Below are 8,371 nucleotides of genomic sequence, written 5' to 3' on the forward strand. Positions count from 1 at the left end.
CTCATGCTAAGTCCATTTTTGAAAAACGACAAAATATAACTCCTAAAACTGCTAAAACTTGATGCCACTTCGTTTTTATTTTTATTTACAGAAGAAGAAGAAGACGTGTCTTCAGAGGTTTTTGTGTCGTTTCTTTCAGTAGTTCTTGGTGCAGCACCACCACAGGCGAGCGGGGGAACAGGTTGGTTCAACAGGTTGACTCGACTGCACAGTGCAGTGTGAATGCAAACGCACCAGCTCAAATGTAACAAAAGGTCATGAATATTGGTCCCGAACCGAACCGAGTCTACCAGACTATCAGGTGTGAAAACAACCTTAGATGAAGGCTTCTGTTTTACAATGCTAGTGGTGAGTATTTATTATTATGCTCCGGTGTTCAGATGGAGTATGGGCATTGGAAACATCTGCATTTATTCTCATTTCTGCATGGAATAAATTCATGTATTACATACTGTGGTGGAAGAGTTTTCTTATTTTTGGAAAGTTAGAAGTGTAGCTGATGAGTTTCTGCTTGAATTCTCAAGAGATCAGCCTGAACGCAGAGAAGTGTTGTTTGTAGCCTGTCAACAATCAAGATGGCGTATAATAATAATAATAATCATAATTTTATTTAAAAAGTGCCTTTCAGGACACCCAAGGACACTATGACATGTTTCTGGTGGCACTAGGGATTATACTGTTTGTACAGCAACAAAAACAACACATTTGATCATTCTTGATATATGATATGGACAGAAACCCACTGCTAACAATCCAGTACACAATATTTTTTTGTAGAAGTTGATCATATTGCTTCATCAAACATGTCTCAGTGAAACACATCAAAACTGCCTTTCTCATTATCTCTTTTTTATTTGTGTTTAGTTTCTTTAGTGATTTTTTTTAATAGTTTGGTCATTTAGAAAACTTAGTTGGCTTCTCTTCTCCAGTTCACAACTGATTTACATTGATTATTAGACAGACAGGGATGCTGTCAGGCTGAAGAAGGAGTCCTATCGGGCCTTTTTGGCCTGTGGGACCCCGGAAGCAGCTGATGGGTACTGGCAGTCCAAGCGACATGCGGCTCGGGTTGTCGCTGAGGCAAAAACTCGGGCATGGGAGGAGTTCGGAGAGACCATGGAGAATGACTTCCGCACGGCTTCGAGGCGATTCTGGTCCACCATCCGGCGTCTCAGGGGGGGAAAGCGGTACACCACCAACACTGTTTATAGTGGGAGTGGTGTGCTGCTGACCTCAACTCGGGATGTTGTGGGTCGGTGGGCGGAATACTTTGAAGACCTCCTCAATCCCACTGGCACGTCTTCCACTGAGGAAGCTGAGCCTGGGGATTCTGGGTCGGGCCCTCCAATCTCTGGTGCTGAGGTCACCGAGGTGGTTAAAAAGCTCCTCGGTGGCAGGGCCCCAGGGGTGGATGAGATTCGCACGGAGTTCCTTAAGGCTCTGGATGTTGTAGGGTTGTGTTGGCTTATGCGACTCTGCAATATTGCGTGGACATCGGGGGAAGTTCCCCTGGATTGGCAGACCGGGGTGGTGGTCCCCCTATTCAAAAGGGGGACCGTAGAGTGTGTTCCAACTACAGGGGAATCACGCTCTTAAGCCTCCCTGGTAAGGTCTACTCGGGGGTTCTGGAGAGGAGGGTCCGTCGGATAGTCAAACCTCAGATTCAGGAGGGGCAGTGTGGTTTTCGTCCTGGCCGTGGAACACTGGACCAGCTCTACACTCTCAGCAGCATCATGGAGGGTGCGTGGGAGTTTGCCCAACTGGTCTACATGTGCTTTGTGGACTTGGAGAAGGCGTTCGACCGCGTCCCTCGGGGAACCCTGTGGGGGGTACTCTGGGAGTATGGGGTACCGGGCCCTTTGATACGGGCTGTTAGGTCCCTGTATGACTGGTGTCAGAGCCTGGTCCGCATCGCCGGCAGTAAGTCGGGCTTGTTCCCGGTGAGAGTTGGACTCCGCCAAGGTTGCCCTTTGTCACCGATTCTGTTCATAACTTTTATGGACAGAATTTCTAGGCGCAGCCAAGGTGTTGAGGGGATCTGTTTTGGTGGCCTTAGGATTGCGTCTCTGCTTTTTGCAGATGATGTGGTCCTATTGGCTTCATCAGATCATGATCTACAGCTTTCACTGGAGCGGTTCGCAGCGGAATGCGACGCGGCCGGGATGAATATCAGTTCCTCCAAATCCGAGGCCATGATCTTGAGCCGGAAAAGGGTAGAGTGCCCTCTCCGGGTCAGGGAGGAGGTCCTACCCCAAGTGGAGGAGTTCAAGTATCTTGGGATCTTGTTCACGAATGAGGGAAAAATGGAGCGTGAGATCGATAGGCGGATAGGTGCAGCGTCAGCAGTGAAGCAGGCGCTGTACAGGTCTGTCGTGGTGAAGAGAGAGCTGAGTCAAAAGGCGAAGCTCTCAATTTACCGATCGATCTACGTTCCTACCCTCATCTATGGTCACGAGTTTTGGGTTGTGACCGAAAGAATGAGATCTCGGATACAATTGGCCGAAATGAGTTTTCTCCGCAGGGTGTCTGGGCTCTCCCTTAGAGATAGGGTGAGAAGCTCGATCATCCGGGAGGGACTCAGAGTAGAGCCGCTGCTTCTCCACGTTGAGAGGAGCCAGTTGAGGTGGCTTGGGCATCTGTTTAGGATGCCTTCTGGACGCCTCCCTGGTGAGGTGTTCCGGACACGTCCCACCGGAAGGAGGCCCAGAGGAAGACCCAGGACACACTGGAGGGACTATGTTTCTCGGCTGGCCTGGGAACGCCTCGGGATTCCCCCGGAAGAGCTGGCCCAAGTGGCTGGGGAGAGGGAATTCTGGGCCTCCCTACTTAGGCTGCTACCCCCGCGACCCGACCCCGGATAAGCGGAAGAAAATGGATGGATGGATATTAGACAGACAGTTACTGTGCCCAGTGGTGATTTTAACTTTGACAAAGTGGATGTTGTTTGTGGTGGTGTGCCTAAAGGCTCAATCTTTGGTCCAGTTTTAATCTAGCTTCCACTTGATTATGTCATTCAGAAACAATGTAAACTCTCATGAAAATGCAGATGATCTACAATTATACATTTTCCTATCTTCTGACAATACAAATACTAAACATTCTCTTACACAATGTATGACTTTAGTAAAAATATAAATCACAAAACGGCTTACAGCTATACAGATAAAACAAAAATACTCATCTTGAGTGCAAAGACACAAAGAAAGTTGCAGTTCTTCTTAGATTCTCATAAAGTGCAAAAATTAGGCACTAAACTTGGTGTAATAATAGACAGTGACTTGAATTTTAAAAGTTGCATCAATAATCTCAATAAATTGGCTTTTTATCATTTGAGAAACATTTTAAACTTAGAGTTTACATCAAAATTAATTCAATCATTTTAAGTTGTGTGTTGTGCACAGATTACAGCTGATTCAAAATGCAGATTACAGAATCAATTTATATCAATTTTGCACCAATTCAGTTCAATTTGATTCAGTTTATTTATAGCACCAAGTCACAACACAACATATAAAATACATGTGAAGTTGTTATACATCAGTTAGATCCTTCAGGTTTGCATACAATTTTAGGGGGACCTTTAGGGGGAGTGGTGGCGCAGAGGTTAGAGAGGTGGGCTTGTGATCCGAAGATCTCAGGTTCACGCCCCAGCCCCGACAACATCAAAATTGTGGGTGGGGTAGGTGAAACACCCACACTTGCCCCCACCCTCATTCGCCCCACTCTGGGCCCATGAGCAAGACCCTTAACCCCCACCATGTGCTCCCTAAACAGGTCTCTCTTGAAAATGAGTTCTCGTGGCTCAATGAGACTAACCTGTATAAATAAAGGCTAAATGAAAAAAAAAAAAATGAAAAAAAATTAAATCATACATTGTACATTTACAAAATTAAATTGAAGCTCCCATTTCTTTTTGTGCACAATTAATTTGAAGCATCAAAGTTTGTGATCAATAATCCAGTTAAAAAATCCAACAGAGTTAAATCAGGTCCTCTGGACAGTTTGTTTTTGTTGAAACGTTTCATCTTTCATCCAGAAGACTTCATCAGTTCGAGGAGCCACAACAAACTGAGTCTCATAGACAGCACCTTCTGATAGAGGGGTCAACCAGTTTGATGACGACAAGATGGTTTTTGGAGTCTTTTCTCTCCCCCGCTGACTCATCTGAGCTCGTCCTCATCCTCTTTTGTCTTTTGGATGAAAGACGAAACGTTTCAACAAAAAGAAACCATCCAGAGGATCTGACTTAACTTTGTTAAATTGAATACACTGCCTCTATATCTGTGAGAATCCAGCTTTATAAATACTTTTAGGTAAAACAAAAATGTTTCTATCTGTAAAAGCATACTGAAGTTTTCCTTGTTCATCTTATTTTGTAAAAACATTGTTATGATTTTTTGTATGAGGACATGTCTGTGTTTCTAAATAACCATTGTTCTTTTGTGTTTTAAGATCCTAATGGCAAACTCCTGGGTTGCTTTATGTATTAATCCCTTCATAAGTTTGACTTGAATTAAAAAAGACTCAAACCATGTGTCCTCTCTTGGGATTTTATACAAGACATGGCTTTGGCTTTTGAAAATGCAGTCAGCTGATCCAGAACATTAATGTGTTATTGGGTAGAAATGTCTTATAGCGCAAAAAATGGATATAAACTCCAAAACATCCTAATAAACTCCCACAGAAAAATACTATTCATTACACCTGTATTGACTGATGCTGTGTACTGATTATTAAATTCAAAATAATTCCAAAATTACTGGTAAATACATCTTGGATTTATAAGGTTGGGTCCCAGTTTTAAAATATTTTCCAAAAGTGGAATTGTGCATTGTCAGGCTAAATTTATCTAAAAGCACATTGAAAAACAAAACTTGTTGACGCCACCAAAAAATGTTTTATGCAAATAGAACAAGACTATCTCAAACAAAGAAAAATTACAAAACATGTTAGAAATATTTTTATTTTATTTGGTTTAAATGCAAAGAATAAAAACAGGATTTTGCTTCTGATTGTGTACAGTGTATTTGAGGTACTAATATGAGAAGACGGGTTGGGTACTTGAAAATCTGTAAAACAGGAGAGCAGCAGTCAAACAGGTGATCATGACATATACTACTAGGACCTATAACCTTATATTTTTCAAGATGCTCTTCAAAGGCAATCACTAAAGTCTGTTTCAAGAACATGGACTGAGAAGGCGCTTTATGCAGCTGGTGCTGACAGTCTTTTGATTTCATTGTGTCATTCACAGATTACAGGCAGTCTGTAAGAGAAGACAAACAAACATTTCTTTAGGCATTTTCCATGGTACACTGACTTTACTTTGTATAAAGACTTATATCATCCTCCTTTGTATAGATTTTAAAAACTTGCATTATCTTTGTATGTGGTCAAGAAAAACAGTGTTCCCTAAAGCAGGTATGAACTGACAAGAAACGTTAGATCAAACTTCTGTTAAGTATAGATTTTTATTTCCTTGCCACATAAAGTAAGTGTTGTCGAGTTACTGATGGCTGAATTTGAATTTAAACAGATACAATGCATGCCTCCAAAAGTTGCTATACCTCTTTGCAAATATAAATGTAAGCTGTCCCAGCTGTCTATTCCTTGTGTATGTTTTCCGTTCAACTTCTTTTCTAGGCCTCTCCTTGTAGGGCACAGGAGAAAAACAAAACTAATAGGAAGCAGATGGAAGCTGTATCCCTGTTAAAGTCACCTCCTGGTCCACCCATGGGTAAAACAGCTTGGGTGACTGCTTGGAATGAAACAGAGCCACTTCTCATGTGTTACCTGAAGCTGGTTGGAACAGCTCTGCTGGAAATTATCAGGAAGCTTGTAATCCAATGCTTTTTATATCAAACTAAAATCAAAAACAAGAATGGCTCCTTATTTTGTATTTCCCCATGTCACCTGAAAAAAGTGCACAAGAACATTTTTCAAGGCATGCAATTCACGTTTTCGCAAAATAATTTTGCAGCACAAAAAATTAAATTTATGCATTATGTTTTGGGATAAAATATGGCAAGACTATTTTGACTTTTTTGTTCTGCTTGTAATTGAGTGCATGAGCAAGACAGTAGGTCTAATAGATGGATTGTTGCACCCTTAGGTTCCTATTGTTATTAGTACGACCAAAACACAGTTTATTGCTGCATCTGTCGTCAGCTTTAATGTTTGAAGCAGACATGTTGGATTTTGAAGTTGGAGACTGTGAGGAACCTTTAGCTTTCCATGTGAAAAATATGACTTCAGATGCTGTTCCAGTTGATTTTTCCAATGTTGAACTTTAACATCTTGACTTCGGAGTTCAAATTAAACACATCACTGTTACGACTCGGGGAACCCAGAGTGGTACAAGACCATGAAAACGAGACGAGACTCAGGAGTACAAATGGACAGTGTTTATTATTTACAGTGGAAAGGGATGACCAGCTGAGACCCTGAGAAGGAAGGAGAAGGTCAGAGGTTTCTGGCTGGGAAAACGAGGAGATGTTAATCCAGTGAATCTGTCTTACAGTCCAGCTGATGGTCAAAGAGGGACCAAGGCGGATTCCAGACGAGAAGGCAAGGAGGCATGTGGCTGGAAGGCAAGGAGGCGTGTGGCTGGAAGGCAAGGCACAAGGGACCGAGAGAGGAGCAGAGAGGTATCAAGGCACGGCAGGGACCAAGATGCAGAACCAGTGGGAGACCAAGACACGATGGGGACCAAGGCATGGAACTAAAGGAAGACCAAGGCACGAGGAGATCCACGGAGGCAGGTAAGCTGCAACCACAGGAAAAGGTCTTAGTTTAAAGCACGAGAGATAAACATAGGCTAGAGACAAAGTGTACAATCAGTGGCAAATGCTCCTGCGACGAGAAACATCTAGCTGCAGCCTTAAGTAGTCAGGAGTCTCATCAAGATGATGATCCTTAGGTCTGCTGATTGGCGGCCATCTTGGAGAAGAAACAGCTGCAGCAGGTGATACTCATCACAATCACTGCCTTTTTTCAGGACACCAAAGACTTTAAAATAATAGAATAAGTGTAAAGATTCATAAAAAAGTCGTTTAAATTGCGCCACTCCAGGTGGCTGCATGTTGGAGCAGCTCTGTTAATTTCATTCTGAGATTTTGCTTTTGGAAACTTTAATTCCTCTTTTTCTGGATGTAAATCACATTTTGTGATGATTGTTTCCTCTGGTATCAGATGCTGTGCAGCTGGAAGGATTTTTACTGAAACTTTTTTAGTTTTGGACATTTGTTATGATGCGGAACCATGGCAACAAGGCAGTTTTCTACAACCAACAGCAGCTGATTAACATCTCAAAAGCTCAAATAATATCTCAACTACAGCCCCAAATCTCAAATGAGTTGAAAGGATGTTCTGTGGATGCATTGTCATCTACCTTCCAGCTGTGCTAGAATGTCTGACCACTGAGATCCTGGAACTAGCAGGAAACACGGCTCATGACAGCGGAAGGACAGGATCGTCCCTCGGCACCTATAGTTGGCTGTCCGCAGCGACGAGGAGCTCGGCAGACTGCTGGGAGGAGTGGCCATCGCTCTGGGAGGAGTTCTGCCCGGCATTTGGGTGGTCCTACAGCCCGGGGGAACCGAGAGGCCAGCCGAGTCTGGGTGGGCGGATCAGACGGCATCTGCAGCCTGTTTCTTGGGATTTACTGTGGGATGGATCTTTACAAGAGATCCTTCCTGTCTACAGTCATCAGTATCTATAATGTCTCTTAATGAAATGAGGATAACGAGTTACAACAACAAATAATTTCCCTTTGGGATTAATAAAGTATTTTTGAATTGAATTGAAAAATGTAGTGCCATTTCTTCAAATTGTTACAGAAAACTCTACATAAAACTGAACAGAATCATAACAGCAGTATTCACAGTTCATGCTCAATCATCCAGGTACAAAATCCAGTAATAGTCAATAAGGTCATTTGGACAGTCCACTAAAAGAACGCACTGCTTAGTGGGGAAAACAGTTTACTTGGGACTTCTCAGACTGATGAATCCCTCCGGATTGAGGGCGAAACGTCTTGCCACAAAAAAGAAACTATCCAGATGACCTGACTGACCATTATTGTATTTTGTACCTGGATGATTGAACATGAACTTTGATGTCTTGAACCACTTTGGCTATGGCTGCCTACCTGGGAGGAGTCAACAGGGGACAGGACAGTCCCCCAGAAACCATCTTATCACTAGCAAATGTTGGTCCACTAAAGGAGTGTACTGCTTAGTGGAGAAAACAGTTTACTTGGGACTCCTCAGACTGACGAAGCCCTCCGGATAGAGGGTGAAATGTCTTTCCACAAAAAAGAAACTGTCCAGATGATCTGATTGACCATTATTGGATAAAAGCAGTAGTCATA

The sequence above is a fragment of the Nematolebias whitei genome, chromosome 10, assembly GCF_014905685.2.
Source record: "Nematolebias whitei isolate Nwh7 chromosome 10, NemWhi1, whole genome shotgun sequence".
Classification (NCBI taxonomy): domain Eukaryota; kingdom Metazoa; phylum Chordata; class Actinopteri; order Cyprinodontiformes; family Rivulidae; genus Nematolebias; species Nematolebias whitei.